This window comes from Cuculus canorus, chromosome 3 (genome assembly GCF_017976375.1).
Source record: "Cuculus canorus isolate bCucCan1 chromosome 3, bCucCan1.pri, whole genome shotgun sequence".
NCBI lineage: Eukaryota > Metazoa > Chordata > Aves > Cuculiformes > Cuculidae > Cuculus > Cuculus canorus.
In genome coordinates, this window is record NC_071403.1 from 22,219,183 (window position 1) to 22,242,564 (window position 23,382).

General features: G+C 40.1%; 2 long non-coding RNA genes across 11 annotated transcripts; one reads left to right on the plus strand and one right to left on the minus strand.

Annotated features, from left to right (window-relative positions):
- Positions 1-516: 516 nt before the first annotated feature.
- On the plus strand, positions 517-17,722 carry LOC128851631 (uncharacterized). Its single transcript, XR_008448989.1, has 3 exons — positions 517-3,793; positions 11,816-12,048; positions 17,586-17,722. It is a non-coding gene; the product is annotated as an uncharacterized LOC128851631 (long non-coding RNA).
- LOC128851630 (uncharacterized) lies at positions 3,801-22,308 on the minus strand. 10 transcript variants are annotated; one of them, XR_008448986.1, is made up of 5 exons: positions 21,628-22,308; positions 15,131-15,182; positions 11,398-11,529; positions 8,351-8,432; positions 3,801-6,997 (listed from the first exon to the last, which is right to left on the minus strand). It is a non-coding gene; the product is annotated as an uncharacterized LOC128851630 (long non-coding RNA). The 10 variants fall into 10 exon arrangements; XR_008448985.1 differs by lacking the exon at positions 21,628-22,308 and adding an exon at positions 17,890-18,023; XR_008448980.1 differs by lacking the exon at positions 21,628-22,308 and adding an exon at positions 17,719-17,846.
- Positions 22,309-23,382: the final 1,074 nt, after the last annotated feature.

The window sequence follows — 23,382 nt, forward strand, 5'->3', positions numbered from 1 at the left end:
AATGAGTTGGTACTGGAAAGCAGCGGTTGACAGAAAGGTGTGGATGGAGCAAGGTAATCTTCATATTTTTCACCAGATTTTTCTGCTGCTGGTGCCTGTTCTGGACGTCTCATTCCTCTGATCTAAAGTTCTTAAGGAACTGGACTGTAGATTAAGCTGACAGGCACACTGACGAGATAGAAGATTTGCAGTTATTTTACTAAGCAGGTATTTAAATAGGACTAAAGCAGAACATAAGTGAAATTTGCATAAGATAGAAAAGCATTTTTAAGTTTTCAGATCCACGGAAAAAAATTATTCTCCAGGCACTGGGACACGTGTCCTGGGTGGGACACGTAGGAAGGAAACGCTAGCAGCAGGGTCCCAGCTGTGCTTGTTCCTTACTGTGAAGGGTATTTTCAGAGATCCAGAGTGGGCAACACTATGTTGGTGCTGTGTGCGCTGCTGCTACCAAAATACGACGTCACTCTGTTCCATGCATGTGAATTGGCAGTATTCGTTAGCATAGCCCTGAAATAAGATTGGTCAAAAACTAAGGGAGCGTTTCTTTGGTTTATTTGTAGAAATCAATTATATTGATCAAAAAATTTTGTTATAGTGCTATTATGCTATTTGATTACATACTTTCTAAACTAAGAGTTCATAGAGTACATTTGGTCCGCCCCAAAGATTTCCAGGTTTACCAACCTGTATTATTCTATTAATGATGGTAAATGCTCGACATAAGTGTATGGCTTTACTAGCCCAGTTTGCTGCCTAATCTAAATACTCTATAATCTGTCCTAGCTTGTTTTCTAACATGGAACGAAAAAATCTTTTTTTTTAACTTAGTAGTAAGTATTAGGGCAAAGAAAAACTCTAATAGAATCTCACTAAGGGTAACTCGGTTCAAGTGTAAGTCCCAGTTTACTACATTTGATATGTGCTCTGTTGATCTCCTGTTGTGCCTTTTTTTTCCTTTCTTCTTTTTCCTTTGTGCCTGAATGTTACCAGGCACAAAGGAAAATGCCTGTAGAAATTCCCCATAGCCTTAAGCAATGGTTAATTTTGTCAGCTGAACTGAAGCTTGATAACTAGCTTGACAAGCTGGTTTCCATCAGACTTGCAGGTTGGCGTGATTTGAAAGGTTTCTGCTTTTTTTTTTCCTGATGATTATCTCTGTTACTATCAGCCTTTTCACCCTGCCCTTTGGAGCTGACATCAGATTACGTAGTTTGAATGTTAACTCTGATCCTACATCAAATTTGCCAGTGTAACATGGCAAATTTGTTTATATCCCGATTTGCCTGCACATCCCTTGGGATTACAAAATCCACTCAGTGTCAGTGTCGATAGTTCTCAGTTTCTCAGCCACTTCTTTTAAATCAGTTAGATGAGACTTCTGAAGGCTTGGAAGTTTAAAGCTTTCCATACTTGCTGGACCATAAAGTTTTTCAGGGTAAGATAACAGTGTTTCACCCGGTCTTTCCAAAGCAGGGGGGAAGGAAAGCTTATTTAGGTTATGTCTGTTGGTGTTGCTGGTCCTGTTGTGATCTGCCAGCGGTGTTGAGGCACTTAATGTTTACAATTGTCGTCTCAAGATCTATGGGTCGAGTCCCTTCCTTGTCAATGGACTGCATTAGAAAACTAGGCCCCCATGCAATATACGCTTCAACATCACCTGAGAAATCAGGAGGCTGTCAGCTCATAAGACTGTTTAATTTGTCCCTTTCCCACATATTTTCCTTTTGTTTTCTCCATTATTTTCTTACAGGGATTTTTCACTTTCAAGGTTTATTTCACTTTGACAGGTTTCTCATACCACTTCCCTGAAGGTGAGGCATTGTATTACATGAGCAAAGTATTGTTTGAGGTTGGAGCCAGTAAATGAAAGGAAAATATTAGTGTCATGTTTGGAGGACTTCTTTGTAATAGCATGGTATAAAGTCTGTTGAAGTGAACAGCCTTTAAGGAAGAAAATTAACAAACCTAGTGGATGTGTTCTCATTAGATGGTCATGTGTTTGCTGTGCAGGAATTAAATAAATTGCTTATCAAATCTTCTGAGTTCAGTCAGAGAAGGAAAACTGTGTTTTTGGTTAGCTAATGAAAATCTGTTTAAAATCTTCAGTGCAATGCTGAGCAGAACTAACTGTGCAAGTTAACTACCAGCTTACTTTTAAACAGTTAAATGTCATGTGGTGACAATCCTGAAAAATTAGCTTTCATGGAGCGCAGAAATATCTGTTGTTGGATTTTCATGCATGGCTAAGTTTCAAACCATCACACGGCTTCATTAATAATGGTTGGCTTGGTGCTCTGCTAAAGTTAAGATGCTTCTGTCTCCTAATGCAATAGGAGCTAGGAATCCCGCGTGCAATTTGAACTCCATTACACCAGGATCTCTTCAGAGGTGCTGCTAAATTCTTAAGTAGTCTGTATATGAGACTGTAACTTTTTCCATAAACTGATTTTTGTTTCAGCTGATTAATACTTCATCCAGGTAGTGTCAATTTAAGCTGTTCTTCTAGTTATTTTCTGAAAGTATTTTTGAAGGTTTTGCATTATAAAGGATTTGATACATGGCACACTTGAGGATTTTTTCTGCTTTACCCAGTTCTGAGATCAAATATGCAGCCTATGGATTCGATCAAGCCTGAAGATTATAGTTTTTAATTGTAATTCTGGAAATAAGTTTGGCTTTATTTCTGCATAGAAAGTCATGACATTTCTGTCATGCAATTAAACACATTCACTATTTTATTCTACAGTTCCTTGTACTCTTTGAAAAATGTTGATTACACAATGTGTTCTTTAATATTTTTTTCCATAATATATGCCCGACTAAGAACCATTTAAGAGGAATTATTTTCTGTAGTAATTTCTAAAGTTTTATGTTATGAATAGGATGGTCCTTACCCTAAAGCAGCCAGGAGGTAAGCAATTAAAAGAGAAAGGCTGTAAAATGTTAACATTTACTGTGAAACATTTGCCTTGTTGAACAGTGATCACAGCGTTAAATATTTTTTATAACAGCAATTTTTTAGTTGCCGATTCAATAGGAAAGACTAATGAAAGAAGCATTCATTAATTAAGGAGTAAGAGAAAGACCCTGCTATACTGAAGTTGAGCAACAGAATGTTATCAGCAATGCAGAGGCTCTGAACTTTTTGTTTTGCATTAAGAGTGCAGAAGAACATTATCAGAGCTAAGACAGGAAGGTCAAGAATTCTGCTAAACTGGAGAAAAAGTCCTCAGGAATTAAATTGCACAGCAAATACGTCTTAGCAGAGATACTTCTTCCCATGTCTAACTTTCTTTTTTCCTCCGAAATGATAAAATCTCACTTATTCAATCCCCCCAAATAGGCCTTTAGATGTTACAAAGCCCTGACTCTGTTGGAAGTGCTGCATTGGTACTTTTTGTTTAAGGTTAGCCCGGTGACATTAATTGCCACAAGTAACACATGTGGTAGGTGCGGTCATTTACTCCAAGTGGTTCATAAATATTTCTCTTCAGTTTGAGAATTACACTGGTTACGTGTACTTAAATGCTGTACATTGCCACTGGTGCAATTGCTGTAGTTTATACCAGAAAGAGAAGTATTCTGGGATCAAGGACTTCTCTTGTACTCATAGGACTTTCCTAAGTATCTAGCTGTAGTTCAGTACATGGCTGTACATGTTGCAAGAAGTGATATAATCATCATTGTCATTTTGTCATTCTTCAGGTCATGAAGCATAAAATTTTGAGGCGATGCTATTTCTATGAAAGTTGTCACTTGCTCCTTTAATGAAGCAGTGTGCTTCCATCAGGTAGGTCTCTGAACCTTAATTTCCAAATGTCCTTGTAAGGGGTGATGGCAATGGCCATCAAAATACAATTGGTTTTGGTTTTTATTCCTTGGAACAAGACTTAAAGCTGCGTTTCAATAAAGGGCTTAGTTTATAGAGTCAAGCCTTTCTCTTGTTTTCTCTCATCATCTGAATCTTGCAGTCTTTATTGGCTGGTGACATAGCTCCACAAGAAAGAATAAGGTGCACCCTTACTTAATATGTAGCTTGAGATCTGTGATTTGCTTATATGTATATACATAGCATGAAGCTTTTGCAAGTTGCATTCACAGCATCGGAATATTCAGAAATTGCATGCTGTCATATTTACAATGTTGATAGGTCATTGTAGGAATCAAGTAATAAATTGATAGACCTCATTCAAATTTTGTATGCAAGCGGCAAAGAAAGCACTGATACATTTTTATACTAGGAGCGATAAGGAAAAAATACTTGATGAGATAGGTAGAAAAAACCTCTGAAGAACAAGGTCAACTAAGCAGTTAAGAGAGAAGCAACATAGATATTGCCATTGAATTATGTAGGAAGGAAAGATACTTCAGGAAACAGTATCTCCCGAAGTATCTGATGGTACTGCAAATGTAGGGAACTTTATGACTAGGTGAAATGCAGCTTGCTACCCTTTCTTGACTGGGACTATCTGGATAAAGACAATGTGAGCTGGCAGGTCTTGTGACTAACTTTCTCTCTGTCCGATCAGTACCTAGTATTCATGACTAGAAACTGCAACTTGACACAGCATTCTTAATGTCTAGCACTGCTTTAAGTATCACCAAATGCTGTACAAGTACTTACTGCTTTCAGGTTTCCACAGGTTTTTAGAAGAGGTCAGATAAAGTATGTACATGTATGGTAGCAGCCTTCATGTCTTAGAGTTGGAAAAAGAGGCATTCAGAAGTAAACTAGTTTTCTTAACATCATTCAGCAGGCTGTTCATTCATCCAGGAAGAGAACCACAGTTTCTGGAGGTCCAGCCAGGTTTTTCCTTTGGTAGTACACATGCCTGATGAGTGATCTGCAAGTCTTTCTCATCCCACTCTCTGGCATGTTAAAATGCATTGAATATAATGTTCTGCTTTGAAATGTTTGGCATTCGTAGTCATTAATGGGGCTGGTGAGATAAACCAGACTCTGTTTAGATTTTGTGTTGTGTACAGTTTTATTACATGATAGCTTTAGTAATTTGCACATGAAAGATGACTATTATACGTCTCTCCACTCCTGCTTTTGACCCTTCGATACTATATATAACCTATACTCACCACTATTATTTTCAGCTCATCTTCTCTATCCTCTCCCCACAGCCAGCAGTGGGAAGGCTCATGATAAGTCAAAAGTTTCTGCTTGTTGGCTGCTGGTCTCCACTGCTGTGCAAACATGCTGCAAACAGCAGTTGGCAGAGAGGGCCACAGGTGTGCACAGTGTCCTTGTAGTTTCTGAGGTTACATTTGCATTTTTATTAGACTCTCATGAGATCGTGTAAGACATGAAGAGGCCTAGTCTTTCCCAAAAGAGAGTATCTTCCTACAGAAGGGCAGAAGATGAAGTTCATGAGTGACCCAGTCTCTCTCTACTACCAGCCAGTCCTTCTTAAGACCTCGAGACTTCCCATCACCTTCCCCAACCATCTGTTTTCTTTTCACTGCAGCTGTGAGTTTCTCTTTTCTTGTATTTTCCACTAACACGTCTAATCATTCTCAGTTTCCCTAACTTCCCTGCAGATTTTTCACACGTGTAATTTATTTTGCCTGAAAAAATCAATTTGATAACAAGCCACATGCATCTGCTGTGTTCAGTGTACATGTCCTGCAAAGAAGAATGTATTTTTGCCAAAGGACAGATAGATTATTATAAGATGCAATAATTCTCCTGTCAACATGACATGAATTGACCTTGCAAGCTTGTAGCACAGTCTCAAAAACTGTAACATGCCCCGCTTTGTATCCTGGAGAGGCAGAAATTACTCTGATGAGCTGGTCCACACAGATACCATGGAATTCATCTGCCAAACACAGCTCAATCCCCTGAACAATTAGAGTTTAAAGATTGTTTCCCCAGAGATCAGGAAGTCTGGAAGGTCTGACCTGGCTATATACTGGACATGCCAGGAAGATAAAAATTCAAATCTGCAGCACTGAGGTACATGAAACAAGGCTTTTTATCCAATTTCCCAAGCCAAGTCTACTGTTGGAGAACATATCATGAATACAGCCTGCTTGTTTGATGTGTTCAAACTCTTCTCAAAGCTTTGGAGAGCCATAGCTGGGTACGCAGGAATGAACAAGACACATATTCATTGAAATTCTGCCTTCAGGAAGTGTTGGGGTGAAGGAAGAGGCCAGGCAAGAACTCCAGGTGACCCTCCATCTGGATTACATAGTCACCAACCTCTGTAATCCTGTCAAGCACGTCAGATTTGTTGGCAAGTATATCTTAGAACATTCAGAGAAGAAAGCCTTCCAACAAAGAAAGGCCTTTCCTTCCACTGTCCCCAAAGTAGCCGGCTATGAAAAGGCATCCTCCCCACCTAAATGTCACTGAGATGACACAGAAACTTCTGTACAGGCAAAACACACTGTTTTTATTCCTTCCTACTGTGGCAACACTGAAGAGTTAACCTGTATTGTTGTTATAACTGATTACTTGCTCTCTTCCAAACTGTTGCGTTTTTATATAATTTTTAACACAAACATGCCCTACTTTTCAAGTACTGTAGGGACACAATGTGAAGATGTGGAGGAAAGAGTAAAAGTAATCTTGATCTAGTCTCGATCCAAATGCCTGCTTAGTCACAACTTTCTTAGGAAGGGCTTTTCTTTCTTTTAGCAGGAAAGACGGTTATATGAGCTGAACCCTAAGGAGGGTGAAGGGCTGTGCTTTCCCTCTGTGCAGATGTAAGATACTGAAGAAGGTGAAGGAACAGGACGCTGACGTGTGATGACCAAAGGAAGTAGTTCTTTCCTCACTCCATGTTGTCTTCCTCAGTTACAGCCAGCAACCCCTGACCTCACCATTTAAGGACCTCTAGCAAGCCTCCACCCTTCCATAATTTCCTACTCCCAAGTCCCTTTCTTGCCAGAAATGCAAGGAATGTTTTACACACCCACAAGTAACCACAGCACATTCGGTATTTTTTTTGGTTGACTTCCAGAGGGTGTTGAAATCCTGTAAACAAAGAAACGAGGAAAGAAAAGAACTAAGAGATAAAAAGTTTAAATACTACATTACTACTAATACAAAAGACGAAAGGTGTCATATGCCTGTGCGATACAGAAGGACACTGGTATAGATAACCGCTTAGCAGATAGAGTTACTGAGTGTATGCATAGAGCTTTAAGTTGGCTATAGCTTATAGTAAAGCTCCAAGTGAGTAGTAGGGCAAGTCCAGTGCCAAGGCCTTGCAGGAACTGCTGAGTTCTCTCTTGTGCCTTGCACAAGAGTGGCCCCAAAAGGACCCACTTTAGAGCAGCAGCCCATCACCCCTCCTTACAGCCTTGCCCAGAACCCATGCTTGTATTGGGTAGCTGGAGGGTATAATCACAGAGTAATTCCTGGTGAGGGCCCAATTGCAAGTTAATTTTAAGTGAGTTATATAAACAGATTAAACCAATCCTTCCCTGTATTTATTTTTTATTAGTTCACACGCAGACGCAACCACCCTTAAAAATTCCCTATCATCTGCTTACAGTTGATGTCCACTGCTAATATCTGCTGTTGCTAATACCTGCGTTAGGCAGAGGCTTTGTGAGATCCCAGTGAGTCAGAATAATCTACGGGATGTCGTCAGGCAGTTCTGGGGAAAGGCTCTGCAGATGCAAAACATGGCCAGCAGCAACTGAAGCTGTACTTGTGGCTCACTGTCATACATTTATTTTAAGTGAACATCAGGCAGTAATTTATTAGGTCAAAATATTGTTGATTCATTGTTGTACTGTGGTGTTAGAACACTAAAAAAAATAGCAAGCAGGAAGGAATAGCAAAACCAAAAAAAGTTACTTTATTTTTCTTCAGCTTGTTACCAAAAAGGCAGCTGGAAGATTAAGATAAAGTGGATTAGGCAGGAAACCTCCATTTCTAAAAGAAAACATCCGGTGCACTTTTGGCAGATAGTGTATTTTGTAAAACGCAAACTTATGACATTAATTACTGAGTCCCTGGGGGTTTAAAAATACAGAAGGACATATTTTCTACTGTGCAGTTATGAACTTTGGAGGAAATTGCAATAACTAGGAGTAAAACTGTATGTTGTTGCTCTCTATCCTGTGTTTTTCTCATAGGATACACAGTGCAGAATATCCCATAAGAAGAGGGCCTAATAGTTAGACACCTATGTCTGAACTCAGCCTCAACAGTCAGCAAACAGAAAGGGGCATGTTAATCTCTGGCAACGATTTTAAGAGTTTTGGAAGAGATTATAAATAATTCTGTTTCTCAGAACTAGCTTATTTGGTCTAGTACCTCTCATTGTCAGTACTAACCCAGTCACAGCATAGAGGGGATAGGGATCAGGTCACTTACCTCCAAAGAAATCTCTAAGCTCCTAGAGAGCGGTATAAAATCTGTTGCTTTTTCATCTCTCCTTCAAACTCTTCATAAATATCTGCAATAGATTTGGTTAATTATGGTATTCATAAATATAAATAAATGTCAATACTTTTAAGGCCTGCTGGATTTTAGCTTCCGTTATATTTTGAAGCAGTACATAGATGTCCATTAAGTGACAAATTTCTTTTAAAAATGATCAGCTGCTACATGAATATACAGGCAACCCATATGGCATAAAGAAAACCATGACTCAATTGGCAAATATATCTAAGGAAGAAGAATGAGGCCTTTCAAAGTCTCCTTTTTATAAAGAGCATCCTAATTGTTGAAACCAGGAGATTTTTGACATACAATCTCACTCTATATGAAGTTAGAACTAATGAATCTATATTACTGGACCATGCATATATTGTGTAGCCAACACCATCCTGATCAACACATTGCAGTTAAAAGACACACATTGTCACACCTGAAAATCTCCTTTTACATAGAAGAAACCAAAATATATTACAGCTTATCAAAATGTCTTTAATGCTTTTAACTGAAGAAGAGTCCAATATTCCTTACTTTCCCGAAAAATAATTATCCAGTTGGTCAAAACCAAGGTGAGGTTAAGTATAAAATCTGCTACTGGGACGAATTCTTTTCCAGTGTATAGCTGTCTGCATTCTAATACAACATACTTTCAAAATACAGTTATACTATACTGTATACTTTACTATAATAAAGACATCATTCAGCAATATGCCAAAGTGGTGTGTTCAGATACATGGCAGGGCTTCCTTGGAGCAAAACATGCCTTTATATGCATAAATACAATTTTCAATTACTTTAGACTTTTAAATAGAGTTTCTATATGAGATGCCAGATGAAGACTGAGTCTGGTTTACCTGCGCGTCACTTTTCACCAAGCTTAACATAAGGTTCTGACAATACCCTGTGAAACTAGCCTGACTGTTCATCTAGCTGGGAGGAGCTAATTGAAGTTCAGAGCATGGATCACATTTCAGACTTAGACTGTACTTTTACAGTGTTAGGTATTTTTTTGGAATTGGCAAAGCTTTTGACAGCTCTGTTCTGAAGGCACTCACAGCATTGCTTCATTGCCATAGGCACTTAACACCTAGGTACAGAACATCAGAAACTGAAGTCCTTGTACTCTGCTTCCTCGCATGCACGGGTCCTGCACTATGGAGCACAATAACCCTACAGTGCTACACACTACGGGAAGTCTGGCTAGAAAGCTGCCTGGAGGAGAAGGACCCAGAGTTGATTGGCAGTGACTGAACATGAGCCAGCAGTGTGCCCAGGTGGCCAAGAAGGTCAATGGTATCTTGGCTTGTGTCAGAAACAGCGTGGCCAGCAGGGCCAGGGAGGTGATTCTGCCTCTATGCTCAGCACTGGTGAGACCGCACCTTGAATCCTGTGTTCAGTTCTGGGCTCCTCACCACAAGAAGGATGTTGAGGCTCTGGAGCGTGTCCAGAGAAGAGCAACGAAGCTGGTGAGGGGGCTGGAGCACAAGTGTTATGAGGAGCGGCTGGGAGAGCTGGGGTTGTTTAGCCTGGAGAAGAGGAGGCTGAGGGGAGACCTTATTGCTCTCTACAACTACCTGAAAGGAGGTTGTAGAGAGGAGGGTGCTGGCCTCTTCTACCAAGTGACAGGGGACAGGACAAGGGGGAATGGCCTCCAGCTGTGCCAGGGGAGATTCAGGCTGGATATCAGAAAAAAATTTTTCACGGAAAGGGTCATTGGGCACTGATAGAGGCTGCCCAGGGAGGTGGTTGAGTCACCATCCCTGGAGGTGTTTAAAAGACAGGTAGATGAGGTGCTCAGGGACATGGTTTAGTGGCAGACAGGAATGGTTGGACTCAACGATCCAAGAGGTTTTTTCCAACCTAGTGATTCTATGATTCTATGAACAGCGATTCTGTTCTTATGTACCTCTTGTAGCATCACTGTGTCAGGCCAAATTTTGTCTTGCCAGTGGAAAGACTTAAGTGTAAGCCTAAATTTAGAGTTCTGAGAAGAGGACTTCTCCTCCAAATGAAATAATAAGTGAAATTCTTCATGGTATTCAAGACAGTGAGAGGGTTCTCATAAGGTTATTAAGTCTCAAACAACTTCATAATCTATCATGTTCTATACTTCTGAGAAATTTAACTACTTGAAACAGGTTTCAGTCATCTTCAAATGCCAGTCTTAGTTTTGTTCCTGAATGGGAGGGCCTTGGTTGGGAGCTTGACCCTGATTTTTTCACATACTTTGACATTTCCCTTAATGACTCAGACTGTAACTTTGTCCTTGATAACCTTGTTGATCTACAGCATCTTAGAAGTGATCTGGAGTGGAACTGAGTCTTGCTGTGAGAGTGTTGTCTATACTCTGACAGGCAAAATAGACACAGTATTATTACAGTACTTCTTCAGTAAAACTACAGTATTTTTTATTGCAGAAATTACATCATAGGTATGCATCCTTGAGCTATCTTGTCAACTCTGTGAACAGTGGTCATATTTACTACTTTCCATTTTGAAATCTATTTAAGTTTCTTGAGTAGCTTGGTCTCATATATATGAACCACGCAACACCATTTTTTGTGTTTAACAATACTTTCTTTGCATTCAAATTTCTGCAGTCTGACAGCTCTGGATTTGTGCTACAAAATTATGTGAAGAATAGAAAATATTGCTGTGAGATGAGTAATATCATCAGAGGAATGAATATAGGAAAAAATTTAACAGACTCTATTACCCACACCATCTCCTTGGAATAAATTACTGTACTTATTGTACTGACATTTTTTTGGGACTCTAAGCCTTTGTTCAAAGTAATTTCATAAGACCTTTTTTACCTGCATGCAAACTATATATTCCTGTATGAGCACAGAACCCACAGGAGATAAAAGCAAAGGAGATATCTAACAAATGAAAACTTAGGGCCATCTTAGCCATGAAGTTAAATATATCTTCATTAATAATTTAATCCCTTATAATATGGAGGGAGATAAAGTGCCCCTCACCCTGGGACCTCTGCCATAACTCCAGACGAGACTCCTGCCCTGGCCACTTCAGGGAGTGTGGGTCTCCTGTCCAGACAGCAGGGCTTCTGCAGTGCTCAGGTGAGGGCATTCAAAGTGATGGAAGAGGCATTTCTGAGATAAAATAAGTGAAAAAAAATGCATAACATGCAATCAGTCTCAGAAAATATCACCATAAAGCCTAAGGTCTGATTCCACTGGACACTTCCACACAAGCTTATTTTTTCTATTAGTGAGTAGAGTTACTGATGTGAAAACTCGTAACAAAATTAAGCACTGCTGAACTGTCTGCTCAGGGCTTTCCCAAAGATCCACGTTCACACATTAACTGTGAAGTTGTTAATAATTTCTCCATAAACTCTACATACACCTTCACTGTCTTCATTTTCTCCATCTCTAGCTTGTGTCCCACAAATGGACCTAAGGAGACAAATGTGGCAGATGGTGGTCACCCCACGAACTAGGACAACATCTACCTCGTGAGAAGGGGGTGTTTTTCCGCCACCATCACCTCAGTGCAGTGCACACTCATGGAAAGGATTGCTTGTTGCAGTCTTTCAAGGCAGGAAGAAACATGTTGTGTGATGCTGGCCATCTATCTGTGAACTCTTCACGGTCTCTAACCCTCTCCAGGTAAGGAAGCGATGTCAGTGCTGCTACCATGGGTGGACAGTGAGGATTTGTGCCTGCTTGGTGGGAAAGTCCATAACGCTTGGCATAACATAGCTACAGTGCTACTGTGGCTCCCTGGAGAATCCAGCAGCTATAGCTGATGGTTTGTAGTAAGTGAAGGAGCAGAAAGATACCATATCTGTTGGAGGAAATGAAATGTATATTTTGAGGATAGACATGAGTTACTGGAGGAAATAATATCACTTGAGGAAACAGAAGAGCAATGAAACTGGTAGAAAAGCAACAAAGCTGGTGAAAAATTTTCACAGAAAGGGTCATCTGGCACTGGCAGAGGCTGCCTAGGGAGGGGGTTGAGTCACAATCACTGGAAGTACGTAAAAGACATGTAGACAGGTGCTCAGGGACATGGTTTAGTGGCAGATAGAAATGGTTGGACTAGATGATTCAAGGGGTCTTTTCCAACCTGGTGATTCTATAATTCTATGAAATAGTATCTTCTCCTTCAAGGAGGGGTGTGGTTCCAAGGTGGCACATCTGAGATGCTTCTCATATAAGCTGAATACCAGTGCCATTGGGAGAGCTGCAGGTCTATCTGCTAATCTCCATCTGCAGTTTATGCAAAGTCTGGAGGTTTGGAAACTGCCTTTGGTGCTCCAGAAAAATCACTTTGCTAGAGCTTGCCATATGAAAGTCTAATGCAAAGGTGAACTACCTCCTGGGATGGAAAGGACCTCATGAGTCCTCTGGTCCATTCTCCTGCTCACAGCAGGGCCAGCTGCAGAGTCAGACTAGGTTACTCAGGGCCAATTCAGATCATCTGACATGGAGCCTGGCAGAGGGTTGGATAACCAAGTGCCTTCAGCCTCTTCCCGTCATACAGAATTCTCCTTGTCACACAGTTTAAATATAGCTTCATAATGCAAACAGTTTGGGAAACCTTGGACATCAATCTGTCCCTGGTTTTTGCATGTTGAGTTAAAAGGTCTGAGAAGTATAAAATGTTTAAGAATGAACTGGAGGGATTAAAAATCACAATGGATATTGTGTTAAATTGTTTTAATTTGGCAGTTGTCATCTAAAAACAAATGGATATTTAGCCTAATATCCCTTGAGAGGATTTGTCCCGGATTGGTGGGAAAGAATATCCTTATGTTATGCACAAGAAGCCAAGCACATACGCTGTAGTCATAACTAAACATTTATACAGATTTAAATTGAAAAAATTTGAACATACGAGAAAAACTAAATGATCCAAGCTGGATAATTAATTTGTTAAATTGTTCTACAAATAGGATGCTCAGCAGGCTTAAGATAACTCATTCTGCTCACCAGGTGGCAAGTGGTAGTTTTGCATTAGCTTTCCATAAAATCAAGTGAATGCTTGTCAGTATCGTGAGTTTCACAACCATGTTACTCAACAAGCAGAGCTCACTGAAGTACCTGACCTGTCATACATCATGTCTCACAGTATAAAATTTTATCCAGTTTAATTTTCCTATATACTTTTAAAAATATGTATGTGTTCTTTTTTTAAGGAAAGTTCTGGAAAAGGCCAGATATGATAGTGAAATAGGTGGGATTTACAGAATAGCTGGTGAGGACACTTGATGTTAGTAGAATAACACAATTTAGAGATTTTCCCATTGAAATTAGCGGTAGTACTGATGGATGGTGCATACCTTAAAGCAACTATAAGAGGAGAGTGGAAAAATCTGACAATTACTTTCATGTCTGTGGTGACCACTGAAAATGCTGGGCTGTATTTTTTTCTTTGGAGAATGAAGTAATTTTTTGTTAAGTATCTATTAGATGTAAAAAGTGATACTGTAGAATCAATACCCAGCCTGACTCCAGAAAAGACATTGCTAGGGCTGGAAATCTAATTTTGCTCTTTCAACTCACTCGAACCTTGGACTTTCTGCCAATCTGCAAGCTAATCATGCTGGAGAGCCTTACGACAGAGGCACCTGCTGCTAGGGAATGCAGATTAGTATTACTAGCACATATTGAGTAGGCTACGGAACAGCCAACACATACTAATGATGCCTGGGCTGCAAAGGCAGCTGGCAGCCTCAAGACACCCCATTGTCAGCCCCCTGTGCTCCACAGGCACCGCAGCTTCCCAGTACCAGCACAGGCACTCCCTGCCAGAGCAACTTTAGCCTCTCTTTTTTAATTTATTTATCCTAAAGTAGGTCACTCTGTGCCATCTGTTGACACTTAAAAGCCACAGAAGTTTCCAGATTCCCTATGGTATCCCGGAGTTTAACGTGTATTTTAATACCCTTTTGCTCTACCTAGCTGTTGTGTTTACCGAGAGCATTAATCACAAGAGCTCATTCAATCAGGTAATGTTTTTAGCAACTGAGTGAAGGTCTCGGAGTTATATAGTAGAGGAGAGTATAACTGAGTGGGGAGGGAATGCAAGAAGAAGGGCCTGATTCTTGTGCTGATGGTGAGTCCTGAGCAATGCTGCTTTCAGCAAAGTGGTGATCATGACCATCTACTTTCTGCTTCTTTAGAAACCTTGTTGAAAGCTTAGAGAAGCAATCAGTCCCAGAAAGGTATACGGTGGGTCTCATCAGACTCCAGTTAAATTTGCTTCTCCTGTTCTCTAATAGTGAGCATGTGAAATAAGGAACATTTCATATCCAGAGTTATCTCTCTAATCCCTTTGTACAGCACTCTCAGCTCTCTCCCATGTACCTGTCCAGTACAGATTACCCACACGGTGCAAGGACGAATTTTAGTGCTCATGATTTGAAGGGATGATATACAAGTTATCCATAGGTAAATTTCTGAAAGGGTGCTTCTCCACATGGGTGAATAGCAGATGCCTCACTGGCATCACACACAAGTCCTAAGAAGTGCCTTTGGTATGTGATACAGTAAGCAGCATCGATAAGGAGAGGGCAGGTCACATGCATGTGATACAAAACACACATAAAACATATCACAGAGTACATAAATACCTGTTGGTGCATGAACATTGTATATGAGAATGTAAGAGGTGAACTTTTAATTATAGGAACCAGCCCTGATCACCTTGCTACTAATTGGATGCAGTTTGAGGTATACTCACCTTCCACCTGTTAACATTGAACCACCTCTGTCTCCTCTTTTAGAAAAAAGATCTGGAACAGTAGAAGAAGAGACAGATTTCCATAAAGAGTAAATGCACAGACCAGATCTGATATTTATAATAAACTATGAAAAGTTAATAAGGTTATGAAGTACCTGAACAAACTGCAACTCAGGCTCTCTATGGTGTTCTTAAAACCAAAATAGCCTAACTCTAGGAAACAACGAACTGGCTAGGGTATCTAAAGATCAAGCTGTCTTGGACTAGAAACAAACAGAACACATTACCTAAGTCTGCCAGATGTCATTGGGCAATGCACGACTTCACCTCAAAATCACGTTAACTGTTAGTTGAAACCTAAATGGATTAGACTGGTTTGTTCAGTAGCACAGTTTGACCACAACTGTTGGCAATTTCCAGTATTTTTTTTACAGGTCTCTGGATGTATTGAATGTCCTAATTTCCTCAAATTTTAAAAATAAAAACATACTTATTTCATTTCACAGTGATGTGTATCACAGCACGCATTCAAATGACACAAAAACACAGGCAAAGTTCTGCATGTGTGTTATACTGACGTGAAAAAGCACAACTGCACTCTTGTGAGTTATTCATGTATACACAGTCAGCAAAGTTTACCGTCATGTAAACTAGAAACTAGATTCTTTTTGATAGCCCTGCAGACAAATATTTTTCCTCTTTCATTTGTCTGCTTATTTTGTTTCAAAAAAACTGACGTAATCTCAAACAAATCTATAAAACCCGTAAAATTTTTCTTGTCAGCAGTAAGCCCGGGAGTGAATGTGATGAGTGTAAACATATTCTGTAAATGTTTATCACGTTTGTGATATCATATAAATTAAATACAGGCTAAAAAAAAGTCATTACATATTATAATAACTATAACCAGCATGCTTTTGCTTTGCATATTCCCACTGTGAATAAATAAAGTATGCTTTTGCAAATATTTATTTTGAAATTAATACCTTAAGCAAATAATTATTATTAATGAATACCCATAACGCTTGTTGTGTTCATATTTGCATGATTGGTACAAATCTGTTCAGCAATAGGAGCAAAAATAGTGACTCTTTAAAATGTAATTTCCTAATTTCATGTACTAATTCCTAATTTCAATGTACTATGGAAAATGCCAACACTTAATACAAGAGTAATTATGATTATGCAATGTATCATACTTCAGATTTTAAAAAATTAATAAGTAAAAAAGCTTTGAGGGTAAAGAGATTTGCAATTAAACGCAGTAAGCTGTGAGTTTCCTGTCTCGATAGCTCCTCAGTACCACAAAATCCACAACAAAGCACTTAATAGTAATTTCTGTTGCCTTAAAGAAGTCATCCATTTAAGATTGTTGTGGACTGTAAATATATCACAATTTTACTGTCTATCTGTAAAGTAGTATACTCGTATGAAAGAAGCTAGAGGCTTTCAGATATTTTATGAGACAAAAACTCCATCTGTATTTAAATTGAAATGTAAAGAATAGAAAATGGAGTATTGGATTTTTTGAGTTGAGTGGTCGTCTTCTGTGTGTTGAACCCACAAACAGATACTGTCCATGAACAAACAGCTGTAATGCTTCAAATAGTTAATGGAAATAAAGATTTGTAAGAGCTTCAAAATACTTTTTTTCCTCCAAGGAACTAAAAGAGCTGGGGCCTGACTGTGGTTCTGTTTGAATCAATAGCAGAATTAAACTTTAATTCTAACAAAATGTCACTGTAAATAACTGGTGGAATATATATGTTGTTAGAGGGACATTTTAACATCAGGAAGGATCCGACTTTTTACATTACCTTCAAAAATTTAGCACAGGCTACATTTCATTTTTCACTTACTTTTGCATTGTCATAAATATTAAAAATATTATTAATCATTTTTTTAATTAACAGAGGAGAGCAGCAATGAAATATGTGGAGTTAGTGTAACAGGTTTTTATTTTTAGCTGTGTAAAGATCTAACAGGGAAAACACTTAGTCTTTTGAATACAGATATGAATTAATTGTCACTTTTACAGATAATGGGAGGAAGTTGATGATGTTCAAAGTGCCTGCAATTTTTGACAACTATACTATATGGCATAGCATTGTGACTGTAATGATGCTGCTACTACAGAAATTATATAAATGTAACATTTGACCTATAGTATAATGTGAAATACATGACCATGTTGTAGGTTGAAACAGACATGTAAATTTAATGGTCTAAGCAATAAAGGGCATAGTTGAGGAAAGTTTTTTTGTTGGAGGAGTGGGAAGCATTCAAGGTATTTTTCTTCAAGGTAAGACCTCTCATGTTTGACACTTCCCTTGCTATTACAAAACTAAAGAAGCTTGAATACAGAAGTAAGAGCAAGCGGTTAGTAAGTATTGCATTAAAAGTACTGGTTATCATAACACCAGAGATTTAATTCTGTTTACGTTCTGCTGCACAGACTTCAAGAAATCCCAGAATCGTTTAGGTTGGAAAAGACCCTGATGATCATTGAGTCCAACCATAAACCTAATGCTGCCAAGTCATCACTAAGCCATGTTGTTAAGCACCACATCTACACGTCTTTTACGCACCTCCAGGGACAATGACTCCACCACTTCCCCGGGCAGCCTGTTCCAATGCGTGACCACTCCTTCAGTAAAGAAATGTTTCCTAACATCCAATACAAATGTCTCCTGGCGCAACTTGAGGCCATTTCCTCTCGTCCTATCAGTTGTTACTTGGGAGAAGAGACCAACACCCACCTTGCTACAACTTCCTTTCAGGCAGTTGTAGACAGTGATAAGGTCTCCCTTCAGCCTGCTTTGCTCCAGGGTAAGCAAACCAGATTCCTCAGCTTGTCAGACTTGTGCTCCAGACCCTTCACCAACTTGGTTCCCCTTATCTGGACAAGTTCCACCACCTCAGTGTTCTTCTTGTAGTGAGGGGCCCAAAACTGAACACAGTATTCAGGGTGCTGCCTCACCAATGCAGAGTACAGGGAGACGATCACCGTCTTGTATACTTTTGTTTTTAATACTCGCTGTGCTATTGTTTTTAAAGCTTTGGATTTTGGCTTGAAATCCAGGCCACCCTGAATTTAACAGTGAAACTTTCACTGAGTTCAGTCTGATCTGGATTTCAGCCTAAATGCCTAATGTTGCTAATGTGGGATGTGGTAAACTTGATCATCAAGTTTTTTATGGCCACAACAGATGTTCCTCCTTCTAGACCAATGGAAAGCTACCGAACCTCACCCACCCTCTAAAACAAAAATACAAGCATTTGTTTACAGCTTCATTCCAAGAATATGAATTGAAGTAGCAGCTGTGAAGTTTGTTCTTGTTTACTTAAAAATAAATAGAGGCATAATTCTTGCTTTTCTCAAAGAACCATAATGTTGTCTGGATTGTATTTCCTTTATATAGTAACAGTATTTTTAACAGTCTAATACTGCATTATAATTTGTTTACGACAATCAAAATATCAGCATAGTATTTTTGACCTTGTTTTTAAAAAATGCATTATTTATTTCTTTCTTATGTCTAGTAGAGTAGAACAACATGTTTTGGATATATGTTTTGCATTTTGTAGACTTATAATTTAGATTGACTATAATGCAACATTCTCACAATCATATCCCACAGCACAACCCATAGGAATTGTAAATACTGAATATATATGTTTTCATCCTACTGGTGACATTCAGTGAATTTTCAAATGGGCATAAAATGTTGAAGAACTCCTTCTCCAAAAGTAGGAGAAAAACCATAATAGTGTACTAACTGTGAACTGAAGCATTTTAATACGAGGACCAAGAAAAGCATTGCTTGATTTGATAGGTATCATCCCTCCTCTGGGATAAATATCCAATAGTTCTTCCACACAAACAATTAACTCATACTGAGGAGGAGATTGAATAGGAATAAGTCTAGGAAGGCAAAGGCTTTGTATAAAAGGAATAGAAGCCTCATTTACCAAGCATCCATAGCTTATGAATAAAAATACATCTTTTCCTTTGTCTTTCCTAAATTGGTCTGATTTCAGGAGTCATATCACTGTAGTTATTGCAGCAGAGAAAAAAAAAATTCTTGTGGTCTCAGCTTATGTCTTCAGCTTATGTGAAGCTGGTCCTTTGCCTAGCCAAGACCCCTTCTCTGCTTTGATAATGGGCTGCAGCTGTAAATGAAGTTTAATTTTTCTTCTGTGGGATGCCCTTGACAGTGGTGCTCCCAGGAGTTTTGTGAGGATGGAATTTCCAGAGCTCTCTGCTTCCACACACTTAGTCTCACAACACTCTCCTTGACCAAGCACTTTTTGGACCCTCGCTCCATTTAACTCACTAAACCAGCAGGAAATTATCCAACTTTTTGCATAAGCTATTTTTATGCCATTTTAGTGAATTGCATCAGCTCAGGCAAAGGTCTGAGAAACAGCAAAGACAGCATAGCAAACGGTAGAAGTTTTTGGCTGAGAGAATGAAAGTCATGGTAGAACTGGGAAGACCCTTTTGGAAATGGAGAGCTATCATGTATCTTGTGAAACCATATCCAGCTAAAAAATACCCACTTCCTTTTCTGAGGTGATTTTTACTGGCTGAACCAATTCTTTGAAGACAACATGGTTGCCAGACCCGTGCAAGTGAAGCAGAAGCAGGTGCCGGGAGGCTCTCCCCTGCCAGCAAGTCTCTCTCAAGTAACCACACTTGCAGGTACATTCTGCCTGGCCTCTTCATGTCCTGCACTCCTCCCTCACAAAGGAAAAAGTGTTTTGCAATAGTGCTACAGTTTCCCTTGTTTAAAGGACAGCCAAGCCCCTTGAAACATCTCTTCTTTGATTAATTGATTTCAAGACACCCACCTATTTTGCATAGTTCACTTGCTGTATTTTTTGGATCTGCTTTTGGAATGTTTTCTGCCACCTACCATTACTGACTGACATGCTGTCAAGGCAGTGTAAGAGTCTTACAAGCCTAAGATGTATCAGAGAAGAGTATCTAGCTGAACATCCATGCTCCGAGAATTGTGATCACTGACACAAAGTCCAGTTGCTACTGCTCTACCCCAAAAATACTGGCTCCAGTACCATTAAGAATCTTCATTAATAACCTGAACAGATGTCTGCATTCCTGTGCACTCCCCGCTCCTTCATCAGCCCTTTGAATGAACACCTGGTTTGTCTGGAGGCAGCCGTCACAGTGCAATTTGCTCCGTGGCCGAACCTCGCCATTGCTGTGCCTGTTAGCTCAGGCTCAGCTGTGACTTTAAGACTTGACACCCTCAGCTGTAATGCCGAAGCAGCCTAAGCCAGTCCTAGACAAGAACCAGTCAGTACAGTGGCCTCTTTGGCTTTGCCCTTCATGTCACAGTCACCCTAGCCACGCATTGGCATGTCTTCTGCAGCGCGCTGTGCTCGCTGCTCTCATCTGACCCCACGTGGGGCCATTTCAGCGGTCTGGCAGAAAACTAACACAGCCAAAAAGTCCCTTGTTTTCAATGCTGAAATCACGGGTCGCATCATATGGGGCTTTCTCTGCATCAAATGCATATGGAGTAGAGACTGCACAAAAAGTACAGAAGAGGTAGAGGGAAGGACAAAAATTAGAAGAACAGACTTTGAAAGTCGTAAGTAAAACGGTGTTTAGGGTGATTGGGACAGGGAGCAAGTGGAGATGTTACCTGGGCTGGCGAGGCAACAAACTGTGATTGTCTTCAGCAGAGACTGAAAGAGCTGGGAAGGGGAGAGTGGTGCCTGGTGGAGTAGGGAACACAGCTAGGAAGAGGGAGCAGAACAAGAGAATTAGGATCCACTGAGGAGAATGGGACTGCAAGAACTGACTTGGAGCCTGGAAGGGCAAATTAGTACTTTTTGGGTGACGCTGAGAAGTGAAGACTAGAACTGCCTGGATGCAGTAAGTAGGGCTGTAACAAGCACCCAGAGATGGGTAAAGACATCCTTGGAGGGCCTCAGTGGAAGAAGGCAATGGCTGCTGAAGGAAGAACGAAAAAAATTGTGCTCTGTGGAGGGTACTCCTCTTCTGCACTGAAATGAAGACCATGAGTTCCCATCTGACTCTCACCTTTTTCCCACTGTCAGCAAATATCTATGAAACCTAATGCAGGGCTTCCCCATTGGTACTCCTCCCCAGAAAACCTTGACCTGCAGCATTGCACTTGCATTGTTAGAGCAAATGGGTGAGGTCTACACCACAGATTTAATCCTCCTGAAGAACCATGTGCAAGACAGTTAGATACCATATCATGGAATAATTTATTTTTCCAGTTTACCAATTTTAAAACTACTGCAAGCACCCACCTTTGGGTGCAAAACTATTGATCAGGTATACAAAGCTATACAGAGTACAGGATGAATCTGTGCGAAAGCTACAATGGGCTGAGCAGGACCCTGTGTTTTTGTTGAAGAAATCTGAAACTGTATAGAGTAGTGCGTCAGAGAACCAGGTACTCAAGAAAAAAAATGTATGGGATTTTTCCCCTACTTACCAAAACATAAAGTGATAGCCAGCTCTTTCCACGACTGCAAAAGTGGTTGGGTTTTGTGGATGCCTAGAGTGGCTGTTCCTAAAGCACGCTGGTACTATTTGCAGGAACACTTGACTCACAGAGCGATGACACCAAATGCAGAATTAGGTGCAGGTATGCAGCTGTGCACAGGGTGCAAGGGGGATCTTTCCTCCAAGCTTGCACACCATGTGTCAAAGTCGGTACATCTTTATTGTGCCATGTTATACATATGCATTAAGATAACATACATAGTCATGTCTTTTCCAAGAAATGGGTAGGGTTAGTAAGATTAGTCACTGGAACTCATTATCATAGTAAGATTAATTCCAGGAACTCATTATCATAGGTCTCCTCCTCTTAGCGCTTGCGCGTTTTCTCATACTAATGGTCGATGGGGTCTTTGGGGATGAAGATAGGCCATATTCCTTGCATTGAACTTTTCACCTTCCCTCCTTGTACATGCTCTTAGAGAGCCTAGGCCATCTTCGGGCCTTATCTGGCCCAGCTGGTGGTCCTTCCCATGTCCATTGTAGCAGTCCTTGTTATCTGGCTTCAACCAGATACACTCACCACCCCACTAAAAAAACTCTGTGTCAGAATTCTATATTTTAATTAATTCAAACTTATAACTTTTAACAAATGACTTCTTCTTTCATACCCTGTTTGCTTCAAAGGGCTTGCAGTCCTAGAAATCCCTAGGCAAACAGACCTGAACAAGGTGACCCCTTTACTGAGTATATGCTCCTTCAGTAGCTGACAAATAGTAACAACAAGTATCTATAGGGTAGTCCAAAGTTCAGTGGTTTGGGGTGGACAGTTTTGTTCCACTTGAGAGGATTTAGGGGTGGAGGGAAAGAATCAACCGCAACCACCTCACTTGCCAGAGTATGCTGGGAGGGTAAAAATAGCTCATGACAAATATAAGGCCTGTAAGGTTGAACTCTTCTTGGACTGACTGAAAGTCCTGTAGGGTTGGGTGTCACTAGGAAAAGGACCTCCCTCATCTTTTGTGGAGAGAAGAAACCTGCAGTTCAGCACACCAAAGCATCTCTCCAGGTGACAGAAAAGTTACGCAGAAAGGGTACAGTGGATAAGGTGTGATTAAATTAAACAAAAAGGGAATTTCTGGTAATTAAATGAATAGCAGAAAAACACCAGAACTTGTAATTTTTTGTTGACTTCAGCTTTGATCAGGAATAAGTAGATTAGATAGACAGGGTCCCTGCTATCTGGCTTTTATCCAAAACTCCTGCTGAGCAATTCACGCCCATTCCAACTTATGATAAACCATCATTAGTGGTACACCAGGTTTTAAACAAATGCCGTGATACGAAACAGCTTCAGAAAACAAACAAACACCATGCATCTCATCATCAGGGTTTCATTGAGAAAGTCATCAAAGCCACAGACGATTACTGCCTGGATTTTTGTGGGCACCACTAGGTGCCCATAGGCCACGCAGGCATAGCTTGCTTTGATGGTAAATACACGTGTGCACGGTGTGTGTTAAGTCAGCAGCAAAATGTAGTGATAAGAATCAAAGAATCATAGAATCATGATAGTTGGAGAAGACCTACAAGATCATCAAGTCCAGCTGTCAACCTAACACCACCATGCCTACTAAACCACATCCTGAAGTGCCATATCAACATTTTTTGAATGCCTCCAGGGATGGTGACTCCACCGCTTCTCTGGGCAGCCTGTTCCAATGCTTCACCACTCCTTCAGTAAAGA